This window comes from Pseudophryne corroboree, chromosome 1 (genome assembly GCF_028390025.1).
Source record: "Pseudophryne corroboree isolate aPseCor3 chromosome 1, aPseCor3.hap2, whole genome shotgun sequence".
Lineage (NCBI taxonomy): Eukaryota > Metazoa > Chordata > Amphibia > Anura > Myobatrachidae > Pseudophryne > Pseudophryne corroboree.
The window spans coordinates 139,484,830-139,503,502 of record NC_086444.1 but is presented as its reverse complement, the minus strand read 5'-3'; positions in this window follow the sequence as shown (position 1 = coordinate 139,503,502).

Below are 18,673 nucleotides of genomic sequence, written 5' to 3'. Positions count from 1 at the left end.
CATCTAATTTCACCAACTCCCTTTTCCGTTCCTCTATTATTAAGGCCATGAGAGAAAAGGAGCATTCCCTGATGATCTTTTCCCAATTCTCTTTAAATTGTTCTGATGATGTCTCAAAGGATGCTTTTTTGTGGACCTGTAACCCCCTCGGTATAATCTTATTAAAGATATATTTTTCAAGGGTGACGGGTTTAAATATCAGTTCCACAGGGAACAATACACTCAGCACCTTGAAAAAGACCCACGTTAAGGGTTGAAACGCGTTGGTGGGGCACAACAACGGTGACAGAGGGTCTGCTTCTTGCCAGGAGAAATCAGAGGTCCAGTGAGCGGTTCCGGGTCGCCAACTGTAATTTCATCTTCTGTCTGATTTCCAGGGATCTCTGGTAATTAAGCAAATCCTATCATCACCTAAGCTGTTCCCAAAATTCTGAGTGTTATCTGTGGGAGGAGGACGTTTTGGATTTTAAGATTCTTTTAGTGCATTTATGTCTTTTAGCTGGTAATTGTTTTGGATTCACCATTCAGGATTTCTGAAGGGGGATCGCATGTGTTTTATATAAAGAGTGTTCATTAAATTTACTGTATCACACTATGCGACTCTCTCTGTCCCTTTAACATGCGACATATATGGAAGAGGTTCGACTGATGAAAAAAACATAGGAAGTGCCGTTAAGAGGAAGAAGGAAGGCCACACACCCTGGTTTTGTCTTGGCACAAGTTCTCTTAAAGGAACGTATACAATCCTTTTGTTATTATATTTGTTAGCGCCTACAAAGCTTTGTACTCCTTTTTTTCCCATAGATTGTCACATTGGGGGCTGTGGGGATAGCCTCTTCGTACATTGTCTCAGTGGGCTGCCAACATCTGCGCACACTAGGACCCACTATTGTCTATATTTACATTTATTATCTCCATCTGTGGGCCCCAAAGTGCTGCAATCATGTTTAAATACAGAGAAAGTAGAAAACTAACATTGGACAAATTATTTAAGAATGAAGGTAATCATATAGAACTCCTTGATGAGAGCCTGGAAGATATTATGGGGAAATTAGAAAAAACCCTATTAAGGGAAAACAAGATTTGGTGGGAGACCGTCACCCTTGAAAAATATATCTTTAATAAGATTATACCGAGGGGGTTACAGGTCCACAAAAAAGCATCCTTTGAGACATCATCAGAACAATTTAAAGAGAATTGGGAAAAGATCATCAGGGAATGCTCCTTTTCTCTCATGGCCTTAATAATAGAGGAACGGAAAAGGGAGTTGGTGAAATTAGATGAAGAGATCATCATCTATAGGGATCTCACCACCCCTTTTAAGGACATGAGTGAGTTTAAGGAATTGGAAAATAGGATAGAACATACCATCAAAAAAAATGAGAAATTACTTATAGACAGAAAGGTCAGGAAATTCATCAGGGATAAAAAGGAAACAGCCGCGAACAATTTAGGAACTGATCCCCTCAATGACTCGAGGTCAGATGAGGAGGAATATATATCCCCATTAAATCAAGCCATTAAACCGTTGGTCACCCCAAAAAGGGATACTACACATTGGGAGACATCAGATCTAGGTTTGATGAGAGACCGTAGGATGAAATACAGAACACCAATACAGAGGTACCCCGAAAGGAGGGAATACCCCGTAAGAAACAATCCACGTAGGTATCCAGTAAGGTCCAACTTGAGATCAAGAGAAAGGAATGAACGACCCTATCGGGGAGAGAGAGTGACATGGAGGGAGAATACCCCGGATAGATACAGATCACGAAAGTACGACTCTCGTCCCAATAGGGAGGAAAATAGGAATAGATTTGCACCTTTAGAAAATTACAGAGAGAGATCTCCTTTTTTAGGAGGGGGGAACAGGAGATTTCCACGCAGAGACTGAATAACAAAAGATTTATGAGGGGTAAAAGGGGAGGGCTCACAACAAAGAAAGAAAGAAGCAAAGAGGGGCGTAAGAATTTGAGAAGAAAAAGGAAGGCCATGACCACAGTGGCAGAAAATGAGGGATCAACATCCCCAGTAGAGGGAGGAACAGGAACAGTGAAGATCTTCAACCTAAGCAAACATACATTAACGGATGCAGAAAGTAGTGTGCTTGGGAAGGGATTGAAGTATGCCCCAACAACAACCCTCAACAAATTCTCAACATTCGTGGATGTGAATAAATTTATACGAAAATTATGTATAAAGAAATTCTTTTTGTCTAAGGAAAATGATCCGGTAGGGGCTGTGGAGACCATGGAACAGGTGGTAACTCCCTTCAAACCAAAGTCCATCTTCTACCCTTCACACGTGAAAGGCAGCTTTATAGATACATTCTGTACCTTAGTACAAGATGACATCAGGAAAATTGAAAGTAGGGGCATGAAATATAATTTAACTATGAAGGAACGGAAAGCCCTTAAAGACCTCAAGACAAATATGGAAATAGTTGTCAAGCCAGCGGATAAGGGTGGAGGCATAGTGGTTATGGATAAGGGCTGGTATGAAAACGAGGTCTATAGACAACTAAACGAGGGGTGCATCTACCAGAAATTAAGGAGTGATCCTACGAAGAAGATATCGGGGGAACTACAGAGTCTGATCGAAAGTTACCGTCAGAAGGGGATTCTAGAGGAAAGGGAGCAGAAATTCCTTTGGAATCCAGAACCCATGACACCAGTGCTGTATATTCTTCCGAAGGTCCACAAGGATCCGGTACAACCACCAGGAAGACCTATAGTGTCTGGGGTTGATTCCATCACTGCGAATTTGTCAGAATTCATTGACCATCATCTTCAACCCATGGTACTCACGAATAAGTCCCATGTTAAAGACACTAAAGATGTACTCATCCTTTTGCCAACCATAACGTGGAAAGATGACTATATATTGGTCACGGGAGATGTAAAATCTCTATATACAATAATTGACCATAGCGCGGGCATAAATGCAGTGACCAGATACCTAGCGAGTAGTAATATAGAGAAGGGGCTACAGGAGTTCTTAATCGAAGGCATCACCTTCATTTTAAATAACAACTACTTCATGTTTGCAGGAGATTTTTTTCTGCAGAAGGTCGGCACAGCCATGGGCACTAGGTTCGCCCCGAGCTACGCAAACATCTTTATGGGACAATGGGAGCTCGATCACATCTGGAGCAACAATCCCTATGAGGCGAACCTAGTGTCCTGGATTCGTTATATAGACGATGTTCTGTTTGTATGGAAGGGAGGTGCCGACCTCCTAAAGGATTTCTTTGGCTACCTGAACACAAATGAATTGAATATAGAATTTTCATTTGAGAGTAGCCCAGAGTCTGTCAATTTTCTGGATTTGACCATATATGTTGAAGATGGCACTTTGAAGACAAAAACATATATCAAGCCAACGGATTCACAGGTGTACATTCACCCAACCAGCTGTCATCACAGCAACTGGTTAAACAGTATACCAGGGGGACAGCTGAAACGAGTTAAACGCAACTGTACAGATGAAAACATGTACCAACAACAAGCGGATAAGCTCACGTTAAGATTCAAGAAAAGTGGGTACACTCCAGCATTAATAAATAATGCCTTAAACACAGTGGAAACCATTGACAGAGTTAAACTATTAGAAAAATCAAGAACAGGTCGTGTAGATGGGCAGGACAAATTTCAATGGGCTTTCATTACAGGTTACAATTCACAGCATAAGGCAGTAGAAAAATCATTTCACAAACATTGGAAAATTCTCAAAAAGGATCCGATTTTAGGTAAAACTATACCAGAGAAACCGGTCTTTATCTACAAGAAAGCAGCAAATATAGGGAATAAAGTAGTGAGAAGCATGCATCCTGGGGCACCAGTAAGGAATAGCATCCGGACAAAAGGATTCCATCGATGCGGAAGTTGTCTGGGATGCAGAAATATAAAAAGCGAACAGAGGAAATTTGAGATAATAGAATTGAATGGGGTCAAAATCAAAATAGAGAAATTCATGACATGTAACAGCAGAAACGTTATTTACATAATAGAATGCTCCTGCAAGCTGGTCTATGTGGGTAGAACGTCCAGACCATTAAAAACCCGCTTGGGAGAACATCTTCGAAACATAAGAAAAGGTCTCGATACACATTCATTATCCAGCCACTTCAAGAGCAAACACAACTGCTCAACTGAACACATTAGAAGGTTCGCAGGGATCAAATTAGTTGAGGGGCACTGTCGCCAAAGAGATACAGGGACACAGCTGGCAAAAGTGGAGATGCAGACCATATATGAACTCAATACTTTGAAACCAAATGGACTCAATTCTGATTTTGAGCTAAAATGGTTTTTATGATGACTGATAATTGGTTAAAATAATTATATTACATCGGTTCAATATCACATATAGAAACTGTAGAAAAATGGGATAAGCATGCCTTTTGTTGGGGAATGTTATATGCATTGATATATCCCATTCTCCCTTCCAAGATACATACCTCTGTTTCTTTCTTTTCCTTTTATATTCAAGGGGGGAAAAAACACTACATAAACCCATATTGCAGAATATGAGACTAAGTAGAAGGAGTGGTTTTATCAAGATATGGAGTTTATGTAAATATGGAGGAGCAGCATCCACTAAAACCATTTGCAATAATAGCATTTGGAAAAGAACGTCTATGACTGCGGATTATCACCATGACAACTGTCCTATAACCAAGCTATACGGGGAGAACTTCTGTTGTATAGATACTATGGCAACAATACGAAGGAGGAAGTGACGTAACGGACTACAGCTACTGAATTGAAGAATAGCCTTGCGGGGAGATTCTGTGACATCCGTTTACGGGCACCATGGCAACCGAACACAGGAGGAAGTGACGCGCCGCAAACAACAGACTTCCGCAAGAGAGAGACACAGGTTCCCGTGAGGAGGGTTACCATGGAGACGCGGCGGTTAGCGCTGACGTCATCATCGCGGGTCTGGTGTTAGGCGGTTTCCATGACTACAGGGAGCCGGAGTTAGGTCACATGATCGTCTAGAACCGTGTGGATTGGAGCAATGATACACACAGCTGTGTGTAATGACCACATTACTCGGTTGGGATCTGATTGGACACATGGGGTTTAAATATCAGTTCCACAGGGAACAATACACTCAGCACCTTGAAAAAGACCCACGTTAAGGGTTGAAACGCGTTGGTGGGGCACAACAACGGTGACAGAGGGTCTGCTTCTTGCCAGGAGAAATCAGAGGTCCAGTGAGCGGTTCCGGGTCGCCAACTGTAATTTCATCTTCTGTCTGATTTCCAGGGATCTCTGGTAATTAAGCAAATCCTATCATCACCTAAGCTGTTCCCAAAATTCTGAGTGTTATCTGTGGGAGGAGGACGTTTTGGATTTTAAGATTCTTTTAGTGCATTTATGTCTTTTAGCTCTTAATTGTTTTGGATTCACCATTCAGGATTTCTGAAGGGGGATCGCATGTGTTTTATATAAAGAGTGTTCATTAAATTTACTGTATCACACTATGCGACTCTCTCTGTCCCTTTAACATGCGACATATATGGAAGAGGTTCGACTGATGAAAAAAACATAGGAAGTGCCGTTAAGAGGAAGAAGGAAGGCCACACACCCTGGTTTTGTCTTGGCACAAGTTCTCTTAAAGGAACGTATACAATCCTTTTGTTATTATATTTGTTAGCGCCTACAAAGCTTTGTACTCCTTTTTTTCCCATAGATTGTCACATTGGGGGCTGTGGGGATAGCCTCTTCGTACATTGTCTCAGTGGGCTGCCAACATCTGCGCACACTAGGACCCACTATTGTCTATATTTACATCACAATACCTGACGTTTGCTATTGGCAACCTACATTACCAGTTTCGGGCATTACCTTTTGGTTTAACAACGGCTCCGTGAGTCTTCACCAAAGTTATGGCGGTGCTGACGGTGGTACTCCGCCGTCAAGGGGTCAGAATACTGCCGTATCTGGATGACTTGTTAATCCTGGCAAATTCCTCAGATCTTCTCCTACATCATCTGGATATGACGGTCCAGTTTCTACAAGCCCACGGGTGGCTCATCAACTGGAAGAAATCCTCCCTGGTCCCTGCTCAGAGCATGGTGCACCTGGGAGCGCTGTTGAACACTCACAACCAGCGGTTGTTCTTGTCTCAGGAGAAAGTCCTGAAGCTTCCGGACAGGATTTGTTGCTTCCTTTCTCGTCCGCAAGTGTCGATACATTCGGCAATGCAGGTGCTGGGCCTCATGGTGTCAGCATTCGACATGGTGGAGTATGCTCAATTCCATTCTCGAACCCTCCAGAGGCTAATTCTAGCCAAGTGCCTCACCGGATCAGGTCTCACATGATCTCATTGACTCCGGAGGCCGTCCCTTCTGGATATCCAACTGGGTCCTGTTGACGACAGAGGCCAGTCTAAGATGTTGGGGCGCGGTGCTGGAGCAGCATTCCCTTCAGGGTCGGTGGACCAAGGAGGAATCTCTCCTCTCGATCAACATTCTGGAATTGCGGGCGGTCTTCAATGCGTTGAACCTGGCCCAGCATTTAATTCAGAACCGTCCTGTTCAAGTACAGTCGGATAACGCCACCACAGTGGCTTACATAAATCATCAAGGCGGCACTCGAAGCCGTTTGGTAATGAAGGAAGTCTCACGGATTCTACGTTGGGCGGAACGCCATCTACCGGCAATATCTGCAATATTCATTCCGGGACTCCTGAATTGGGAAGCGGACTTTCTCAGTCGTCAGGACGTGCATGCCAGCGAGTGGGGCCTCCATCCAGAAGTGTTTCAACTCCTCGTGGAAAAGTGGGGTCTTCCAGATGTGGATCTGATGCCGTCTCGACACAATCACAAGGTTCCGGTCTTCGGAGCAAGGACAAGGGATCCTCAAGCAGCATTCGTGGATGCGCTAGCGGTGCCGTGGAGGTTTCGGCTGCCATACGTGTTCCCTCCGGTGTCACTCCTGCCCAGGGTAATTCGGAAGTTCAAGCAAGAAAAAGGAAATCTGCTTCTCATAGCTCCAGCGTGGCCCAGACGGCACTGGTTCTCAGACCTGCAGGGCCTATCGTCAGAGCATCCAGTTCTACTTCCACAATGCCCAGACCTCCGCGTACAGGGCCCCTGTGTCTACCGGGACCTAGCCCGGCTGTCTTTGACGGCGTGGCTCTTGAAGCTTACGTCTTGAGGGCTAAGGGTTTTTCTGTTGAGGTCAGTTAAAACTATGTTGCGGGCCCGGAAACCGGCTTCTGCTTGGATTTACCATGGGGTCTGGCATTCCTACTTTGTTTGGAGCGCATCTAACAATTATGACGCTTCCAAGTTTAGTACAGCCAAGCTTTTGGCTTTTTTGTAGCAAGGTCTAGAGTTAGGCCTGCGTCTGGCCTCCCTCAAGGTTCATATTTCTGCCTTGTCAGTGTGGTTTCAGAGAAAAATTGCGACTTTACCTGATGTTCATACTTTCACTCAGGGTGTGTTGCGTATCCATCCTCCCTATGTCCCGCCTGTGGCTCCTTGGGACTTGTCGTGGTTTTGGAGGCGTTGCAAGAGCCTCCATTTGAACCCTTGGTTCAGCTGACCTTAAGTGGCTTTCCTTTAAGGTGGTGCTCTTGCTGGCTATTGCCTCTGCTAGAAGAGTATCGGATCTGGGTGCCTTGTCTTGTAGTTCCCCATATCTGATTTTTCACCGTGACCGGGCGGTTCTTAGGACTCGTCCCGGATATTTACCTAAGGTGGTTTCTGCGTTCCACCTTAATCAGGAGATTGTGGTTCCGGCCTTTGTCTCTCCTGATTTGTCTTCCAAAGAGCGGTCTTTGGATGTGGTACGGGCTCTCCGTATCTATGTGAAGAGAACTACTTCTGTTAGGAAATCTGATTCTCTCTTTATTCTGTTTGGATTTCACAAACGGGGCTGGCCTGCTCACACGTAGACTTTGGCCAGATGGATTAGAATGGTGATTGCACATGCTTATGTGAGGGCTGGTCTGTCAGCTCCTGCTCACATTAAGGTCCATTCTACTCGGTCTGTTGGACCTTCTTGGGCGGCCCGCCGTGGTGCGACACTTGAACAATTGTGCATGGCGGCTACGTGGTCCTCAGTGAACGCGTTCATTGGGTCCTATGCCTTCGATAACGCCGCTTCCCAGGAAGCTTCCTTCGGACGCCGGGTTCTTGTGCCCGCTACAGTGCATCCCCTCCCATAAGAAACTGCTTTAGGACATCCCCAATGTCTATCCTTGTGGAGCCCAGTGTACCCCGCAGCAGAAAACGAGTTTTATGGTAAGAACTTACCTTTGTTAAAACTCTTTCTGCGAGGTACACTGGGCTCCACAAGGCACCCACCCTACGCACTTAGCTTCTTTGGGTTGGTATGGCATTAGCCGCTGACGCTTCTCCTGTTGGGAGAGTGTGGTATTTGTGGCAACTGGCAGTTGTCGTCTCTTTTACTTGCTACTGCATTGGGCTGGTTAACAAAACTGAGCTCCTGTGCACGGAAGCGGGGTGATATAGGAGGCGGCGCTATGCATCTTGGGAAGAAGGTCAAAGCTTTTGAGCCTGTTGGTGCTTCGGATCAAGATCCTACTCTACACCCCAATGTCTATCCTTGTGGAGCCCAGTGTACCTCGCAGAAAGAGTTTTAACAAAGGTAAGTTCTTACCATAAAACTATTTTTTTGCACCAAATTATGCAATTTTTTATATTTTTACATATTTAGGGAGACATTGGAGCTTACAGTGATGGGGTGTACACGCCCAGATGGCTCTGGCTGAACCCACACAGCATTGATCACACCTCCCCCATTTCTCACAATAGGCCATTGAATATTTTCAGCCACAGGCCCATGTGGACCTTAATCCGGCCCTGCTGCTGCCGATGAAGTCCATAGAAGCCGGTGTTGTGCACACGCGTCGTTCCCGACGCCCGCCATATCCATTAACCAGGTGGCAGGACCAGGCTTGCCGGGGCTCTCCTTCTACTGCAGGCAGCACAGGCGGCAGCAGCCCCCCTTCTCTGAAGAGGTAAGAGTGGCCGCTGGAACTGAGTTTTTTCCTATACATATTTCTTCTGGACTGCTGTTTTCCTTAGGCCTGGTTGTGCAGCCGTGCACTTGTGCCAGACCCAGATTTGGTGCAAAATGTGCATCTGAGAACTGGCAAATTTACACATATGCCTAGCTCTTTATAGCTATATAGAACATTGTTAGTTCCACATAAAATGCGATAGAAAGTGTTAAGCCAGATACACACGGGCAGTATGGCTAGTATAATGGTTAGCATTACTGCCTCACAGCACTGAGGTCATGGGTTCCAAACAAAATTAACCCTAACATGAATGTGTGTGCATGTACATGTGATAGGGAATATAGAGTGTAAGCTCCACTGGGGCAGAGACTGATAGACAAACATTCTCTGTAAAGCGCTACAGAATATGTGTGCGCTATATAAATAACTGGTAATAAATAAATATACACTATAAACTATCAAGCCGATCAGACGATGTGTGTTTGGTCCTATAACTGTATAGTGTGTATGCAGGTGAGTTAGCCGATAAACGCTTCAAACGCTCCTGCAACGGTCAGATCGAGATGTCAGGATTTGATGGCCTGCTGCATAAATCTCATTCCCGACTTCCCAATCCCATTGAAGAGTTGAAGATCGCTCAGTGTGTATGGTGTACCCAGGGCTGCCAAGAGAAATCCTGGGCCCTGGTACAACAACTTCCCACACCAACAATGCCCCCCTGGAGGGTGTGTGGCCACAGCATGCTGGGGACGTAGCCACACCTCTTTGGGGGCTAGCACATGAGAAGCACCCACTCACAGGAGCATGGCATGCCTCGCAGCCAGGGCAGTAGAGAGCCTGGCTGGGCCTAGGTACTTTTCAGGGGGCAAGGCCTAATCACAGTAGGCATAGACCTGGGCCCCCACTGGGCCCCTCCATCAGACATGGGCCCAGGTAATTTGTACCCTCTCCCTCTCGGCGCCACTGGGGGTACCGCAACCCAATAATCTCTCTGATGGGTCAGAGTTTATCAGAGCTGCAGAATTTATCTATTGGTGTTTACCTGGCTTTACAAAGAAAATCCTGCACCCATAACAGATACAGGATTACATAGTGAACAATACACTTATACAGATAGGACTATAAATGCATAATTGGGTATGCAGTGTTGGACTGAAGCACGAAGGGCCCACCAGGGAAATGTAGTAGTAGGGGCCCATGCTTAAAGGCTTGGTTTACCGTTAGCAATTGCATCGTCTGGGCCCCTTGATAATATATATATATATATATATATATATATATATATATATATATATATATATATATACACACATATAGGGAGACCAATCCCAGGCCGTTTTTTCAATCCCGGGATTCGGGATTGAAAAACGGTCAATCCCGGGATTTCCGGGATCCCGGGATTGCAGTAGGGACCAGTGAAGGTTGTAGGTAGCAGCGCTGGAGGGAGGGTGTAGGTAGTGGTGCGGGAGGTAGGGAGGGTGTAGGTAGTGGTGCGGGAGGTAGGGAGGGGGTAGGTAGCAGTGCGGGAGGGTGGGTGTAGGTAGTGGTGCGGGAGGAAGGATGTAGGTAGCGGCGCGCGAGGGAGGGTGGGTGTAAGTAATAACACTTACTATTAGGCGGGCGGCCGCGGCAGCCATGGACTCACTGAACGCGGGAGCATTTCAAATGAAGCGCCGGCCGCCAGCCAACCAGAGCTGGCGGTCCGGCAGCCAATCAGGGAAGCGGTCGCAGCAGTGGCTCCTGATTGGCTGCCGCTGCTGCGGCAGCTTCCCTGATTGGCTGCCGAGCCGCCAGCTCTGATTGGTTGGCGGCCGGCGCTACATTTGAAGTGCTGCCGCGTTCAGCTTGTCCATGGCTGCCGCGGCCGCCCGCCTAATAGTAAGTGTCATTACTTACACCCATCCTCCCGCACATGCGCACTGTAATCCCTTGAATCCTGGGATTGGAACTTCCAATCCCGGGATTCAAATCCTGGCATTTTTGGGCCCAAATCCCGGGATCCTCCCGATCCCAGGATTGGCCTCCCTATACACATACATACATACATACATACATACATACATAGTAAAATACTGCTAGTGCATGCATGATAATGTACCACATTAATAACAATGCACTGTAGAAAATATACCATAGTCCTGTGCAGTATAATGTAACATATGTATAATGTACTGTAGAATTCAAGTGCACAATCTGGAACTTGATTCCTAGAGGAATGGGTGTGCTCACCCTGTAGCTACAGGCAACTAACAAATTACATAAATACACTGAGAAAGGACCCAGAGAATTTACATTCTAAGACACTCAAGGCAGTGGCGGTTCTTGCCACGGGCAAGCGGTACTTTTGCCCGGGGCGCCGCCTTCCGGAGGGCGCTGGCGCCATCCGGAGGGTGCCGCACCAGGGCAAGAACCGCCACTGTGCCCCCCGCAGTGCCCTGCTGTGCCCCCCGCTTGGAAGGGAACCAGACGCGTAGCGTCTAGTTTCCCTTCATTGAGAGGACCTTAGTTGTGCGGTGCGCGATGACGTCATCGCGCACCGCACAGCAAAGGTCCTCTCCATGAAGGGAAACTAGACGCTACGGTCTAGTTTCCCTTCGTCTAGAGGACCTTTGCTGTGCGATGCGCGATGACGTCATCGCGCACCGCACAGCACAGTGGCACAGACACTAGGGGTCATAATTGACCTCTAGTGTCTACGCTGTTCTATGGGAGAGACGTAATAACGTCTCTCCCATAGATCGAAGAGGAGAGCAGAAGAGCGGCGCCGCCGGCGGAGGGGGTCTGGATCAGGAACGGGGATGGTAAGTATACTTTTTATTTCTTTTTCTTTTTTCTTTCAGCGCGTTGACCATGCCCCCTATTGAAGCCACGCCCCCCATATTTTGCCCGGGGCGCCACAAAACATAGAACCGGCCCTGACTCAAGGTCAAAAGTTACAGATTATTTCCTAATATTTTCCCTTTATATATTGCAAATGAGCAGTACATACGATTATTAACCAAAAATTCCAAGACACATCATCTTTCCCCTAGATCAGTGGTTCCCAAAGTTTTCTAAATCACCGCGCCCTAGAGTATCAGAATTTTTTTTTAACAGCACCCTTAGGCCAAAAGTTTCTTATTGAGAAATTTAGAAAGAAATATTAAATGAAATAAATTGTGTTGATATCTCATCCTTAGGTTGTGTGGTGAGGGGCAGGCTTTGCTTCTGATTGTCCACAATATATATAGTGCCACCAGCACTGGTTTTGCCTATTACACTGACCATAAATATTTTGAAACTGTTCTGGACCACCAACCTGGGCACCCCTGCAAGTGTCCCAAGGCACCCCAGTGCGCCATGACACACCGTTTGAGAACCACTGCTAGATTGTGAACTCCTTGGTCAGGGCTGAAACTAGGATTTACACCACCTGGGGCAAGGTAGTAATTTTCGCGCCTCCCCTCCCCCCCCCCATACAAAAAAAAAAACTCTTCCAGGCTTAAATAATCAGATTATCAGAAATTTTTTAAAAAAAAGGGAATACCATTGGACAATATTCCCTTATGTGCCTCAAATGCCCTATGTGTCACATGCCCCGCCAGTGTGTTCAACTACATGCTCCTCTGTGTGTCTCCATACAGTGCACTATATCATAACACTTCATCAATGCACTACATTCCCCTATACACTGGACTACATCACTATACTACATCCCCTAAAGCTGGCATAGTAGAGATCACAGGAATTGGAGCTAACCCGCACAGCTGTAGGCAGACAGGTTAGTCAGAGCCATTGCCCCGGGAACTGTCTGCTGTCTCACTGGAGCAGCACAGCACTGCCGGTAAAAAAACAAAACAAAAAACCCTGCTCCTATGTAACTCTTTGGCGACCCCTCAAATCCTGCACCCGGGGCGTATGCCCCCTTAGTCCCCCCCCCTAGTTACAGCCCTGCCTTGGAGCAGGGCCCTCTTCTCTCCTGTTGTCACAGCCCTCTTCTCTCACACTTCAATTACAGCTCTCTCCTACTCAGCGACTGTTTATACCCACATCTCCTCTGCTTATCTCTTCCAATAGCTGCCTGTCCATACTAGTATGCTGATTACTCCTTTGCTTCTTACATCTCAGCTGTAGTGTGTACTGAGCACTGTGGTGTAATTGTTACCTTTACTCTGTTTTAGTTTTGCAGCTACTGTAATGTTAAGTTCTATGTACCCTGTATTGTTCTAATGTGTGCCGCATGTACGGTGCTGCGAAACACTTGTGGTGCCTTATAAAGAAATAAAATATAATACTAATAATAACGTTTACACAGCAGTGGTAGCCTGGGAGACCTTGTACAGATTTACCCCATACTTATGTGAAGCTGGCAGCTTGTCAGAACATCTGTGAAAGCTGGGTAATGCAGACATAGCTGACAACAGAGATACTGTATCATTCAGTGATACCTGCACGTAGCGCCCTAGTGATCTGATCACCCGAGCCACTAACGGAAGCATGAAAGCCGATGTTTACACTTGGAATGGGAGAAACACAGAGGCGCTGTCAGATTGTGTGTGGACATGAACTCTGCCAAAAATAGTACATCTGAGTCAATAATGCCTTCCTGTTGGGAAAGTGCTCGGAAAGAATGTATATGCCGTCACATAAGCTGGGACAATCATTGTGTGCTTGGAAAAATGTATATAACTTCATGAGCTAGTGGCAATTGTCCAGCAAGATGTACTGGCCACAAGCACCTGCCGGCAGGTGGCGCTACTCATATTATTCTGAAAGGTTCAGCTACAATTTGCTTTCTAGATTGATCTCATGTAAATGAGCTACAGCTTGTTTTTTCTATAATACACTAGGGGCAGGATGTACTAAAGGGAAAATGCAATAAAACCCCCATTTTCGGGGGTTTTATCACATTTTCGCATGTACTAACACCCGTCAGCAGCATTTTCGCCCCTGAGGGTGATACCCTATAGAAGCCTATGGGCATCTTATCGGCGGCCGTCGCAACCTGCCACACCCCGCCGCAGACCACCCTCCCCCCGGCATACCTTCTTCCAGGCAGCCCTGGTCCCGGAAGTAATACTCCTCCCCCTTGCAACACAGCCGGAGGTCCTTCCGGCTGCAGGGAAGAGGAGGAGGTGCCCGGGACAGCCTGCTGCCTGCTTCCCTGCAGGTGGAGACCCCAGGGAGGTGACGGAGACCCCCAGCACACCACCTCACAGGTATAGCGGGGGCCTCCGTCACCGCATTGCGATGTTAATCGCATATGTTAGTACATATGTGAGCAACATCGCAGCGATGGGCGGCGATGTATGTTAATACATCCCGCCCTAGGTCACATCTGATAGAACTTAGTGTCATGTAAATTACAGATCAGATGGCATTATACAGTATGTAACCAATAGTCTGAAAGGTTATGATGGAGTGTCAGGGCTTTCTATGTTCTGTGTATCTAGTATGTACCTAACTGGCACTGCCTCTCAGCCTGCTCCCCCTTCACTCTGTGCCTCTCAGCCTGCTCCACCTTCACTCTGTGCCTCTCAGCCTGCTCCCCCTTCACTCTGTGCCTCTCAGCCTGCTCCCCCTTCACTCTGTGCCTCTCAGCCTGCTCCCCCTTCACTCTGTGCCTCTCAGCCTGCTCCCCCTTCACTCTATGCCTCTCTGCCTGCTCTCTCTTCTCTCTGTGCCTCTTAAGGTGGGTACACACTAATAGATATATCTGCAGATCAATTGATCTGCAGATATATCTATGGACGGATCGGGCAGTGTGCTGTGCATACACACTGCCCGATCCGTCGGGGACTGACGTCATGAACTGGACGGGCGTGTACACACGCCGGCCCAGTTCAGCTGTCAATCACCGCCGGCCGCCGCAGCATGTGTACGGGCGGTCGGCCGACCGCCCCGTACACACACAGCGACGTGCCAATATATCGGTAGATATATTGGCCGTCGGCTGTGCTGCGCGGCCGACGCGATACGTCTGTGAACGACGGAGTTCACAGACGTATCGGCCGTACACACTGGCCGACGGTCCCGCGATATATCGGCAGTTCAAGAGAACGGCCGATATATCAACCAGTGTGTACGGGCCTTAAGTCTCCCCTTCACTCTGCCTCTTAGCCTGCCACCCTCTTCTCTCAGCATCCTTCCCTCTCTCCCCCCTCTGGTCACTGGTAGCTAGCCGCCCTCACCTGTATGGGCTATTTCACACTAATCGCGGCACTGCAGGAAGTCAGACAGGGCAGGGAGAGCATGGCCGTGATGAAATGTCAGCATTGCGCTTCCTCCTTCTCCCCTAGCCCTGCGGTAAAGTCAGGTCCGGGTGCAGACTGTCAGGAGTGGCAGCCCACGGGAGCCACTTCTGGATGAAGAAAGAGCCGCGGGTTGGCCACCGCTGTTTTATGTCTTCAGTATGTTCAGTCTTTGTGCTCAGTTAGGTATTAATTGAGATAGTTGGACAGTTATTACTTTTATAATATATAAATGAATAATAGCATACATTCGGTGGACACAGACATCAGAATGTACAACAAATGTGATCTATGTGACTTTGAAAATGGGATGATTGATATTGGTGCAACTATAGGGTGGTTTCAGTATTTTCATGTACAATAAGCCCCAGAGTAAAGAATGGTGCTCAATATAATAAACAGCCACTGAGCTGCGGTTCTCTGGACAAACATGCCTGGCTAACGAGAGATATCAGAGAAGAATGACCAGACTATAGCTAATTATAAGTACAGCCTTAAAAGTAACTTTTTACAATTTGGACTCAATTATTTATATTGCGGGTATAGTGGTTTAATGTTGTTGAAGAGACAATCATCTCCGATGTTCAAGGCTTGAGGAGGTGCTGTGCGGGCAGATGTATTAACCTGGAGAAGGCATAAGGAAGTGATAAACCATTGATAAATGCAAGGTGATAAATGCACCAGCCAATCAGCACCAATATGTAAATTAACAGTTAGGAGCAGATTGGCTGGTGCATTTATCACCTTGCATTTAGGTTGATTCTATATCGGAGTGGGAGAAGGGACCTTCTGACGTACCTAGGGGAGGAGACACGTCACCAGGGGGAGGAGCTATGGGCGAACAGGGTACCCGAAAAGTACGCTCGCCACGTTTCGGGCTCGGTGGCTCGCTCCGCTCCGCTCGCCACCTGATTACTAAAGGTAATAGCTGGTGGCGTGGATAGTAGAGGAACTATCCCGCTGGCATAGCTCCTCCCCCTTGTTGCATGGCTCCTCCCCCAGACGGAAAAGGTCCCTTAGCCCACTTGATTCTAGCATCTACCCTTGCATTTATCACTGGTTTATCATTTCCTTATGCCTGCTCCAGGTTAATACGTCTGTCTGCTGTGCTGTAACAATTCTTTTGAACTATCTGTAAACTATTGAACAAAATTCTGAAAAGCCATTGGGCACTGCATAGTCCATCAGGTATAACCCGTTATTCATGTTTGGGACGCAGTCTTCCATACATCTTGTCTTCTGTTTATCTTTGGTATCTTTACGTATCAGTTTACTTGTGCCTCATAGGTTTGCTTTAGTGGACATCTCTGCTAAGCAGGGCCTTTCAACAACTTCCGTGATCAAAGGAAGCGGATACGGGCCCTCATTCCGAGTTGATCGCTAAGAGTCTTCGCAACGCAAATGTACGAAATGTAAGTATCTGCGCATGCGCAAATGCGTGATTACGCATGCGCGAGTACATACGTACGACAACTGTGCAAAATTACTCAGAAAAAAAAAATCCGTAACTGGCAAACGAAAACGAGGAGTGGCGTGGGCGTGGCGGAGGCGAGACTTCGCAATGCTCCGACATGGGCGTGAAAGTGGGCGTACAGTGTGGGAGTATGCAACTCGCAATGGGCGTGTTTTTCGCAAATAAACATTGTCGCTGTTAAAACTAACATAGGAAACCGTAGCAACATTCACGCAGCAGCCGAGTAGGTCTGCAGTTACTCTACATTTGCGAAGTACTGGTACAAGTGTGTATGCAGTAATTAGCAGTTAATTGGATAGCACATTCATCTGATGTCCAATTACTTGTTAATTAATGAGCAGATGAAAGTTACCAACCAGCAATTGTCTGAACACACATTACATGTTTATTCTACTCACATATAAATCTCACACACTGCCAAATAAGGGTGTGATTTTTGTTGAAGTTGTTGTGTAAGCATTTTTTAAACTTGTTTTAATGTAAGACTCCCAAATACAAACAAGTGAAAATATTTGTGAAAGTGTTTGAAATCTGCAACTTTTTTGACAAATAAACCAACACCCACATAATGCAGCATACACTTTAATTTAGTCTTAAAAGTCACAATAATATTTGATTATAATATCTGACAATGTTTGAAATGATGTCCTGTTGACCATAGATATTTATAAAAAGCGTCGTGTCTGTTTACTTAATATGGACATTAAAGTGTGGTGCAAAGCATACCTTTTTTTGGTGTTTTTACCAATTTTTAAGGAGAATTTGCAGATTGGTCTACAAGTGTCTATATGCTGACCTAATCTTTCTGGAACTGCATTACCTTGAAGAAACTGCTCAAATTTTTTAAATATCTTTTTTATTACTATAATAATATTTCACAACATTTAAACAACATGGCTCCACGTGAGTCGCACAGGCAGAGATGGACCAAGCAGCAAGCAGATGGCACTGACAATCATTAGATAGCAGAACTCAGTACTCTGCAAAATTCTGCTTCTGACAAAAGTATATTTTTTAAGCATAAATAAAACATGACACACCCTGCCACACACAAATTTTAAACCAAATGAGAAAGAATTAGGATCCACCACACAAACACAACAATACATAGCACACTAGTAAGAGGAAGATGGCTCTGGTGTTTATACACATAAACTCACAGGCTACAATACATCCAAACAGAAAGAATACATTTCACTAAGAGGGAGTTATCCATTCTGGCCACACAAGCCAACTCCAAAAATACATAGAGGCAACATCAAAAACATGGGTGCTGCCCATCTGGAGAGACATCATTTTCTTCTTTTTCTCCCCGCCTGAGGCTGTTCTTCTTTGGAAGGTCTGCGGAGCGACCTTCGTTGGGCCTGCCCAGTGGGCTGTTCTTCCTGGGCAGGGGCAGGGGAGGGAGCCGATGTGGGTGGCTCTCTGCCACTGTGGGCAAGGGAGACAGCGATGGCCTGGAGCCCTTGCAAGATGTTATTTGCAAGGCTTTGGAATGAGGAGGCAAGTTGTTCTTGGCCCTGCCTGATCTCTGCCAGACCTTGGCAGAGTTGAGCAACACCTTGCTCAACACAGGTTCGGTGCTCAGTGAGCCGGACAGCTATCTGGCTTACCTCCCGGATGACCCCGTCTTGAAACCGATTTAGGCTCTCACCATACCTAGCGATTTCAAGCAGGATCTCCGGGATAGCAGAGGGTTGGGTGGGGGGGCCAGTAGGAACCTGCAGAGGTGGGATTTGTTGGCCCACACTGCCAGACTCACTAGGTCCCTCCACCTCAGCCTCAACCACATAACCGTCCTGTGACTCAAACGGATCACCCCCCTGTGCTGTGTTTTGTGGCAAGCAAATAGAAGAATGTGTGGGAAAAAAGTTGGATACAAAATTAGTTTATTATTATAAATACTGTCAAAATTACAGACAACTAAATGTGTAAACTTACCTTCCAAGTCATGTCCCGTCAGGAT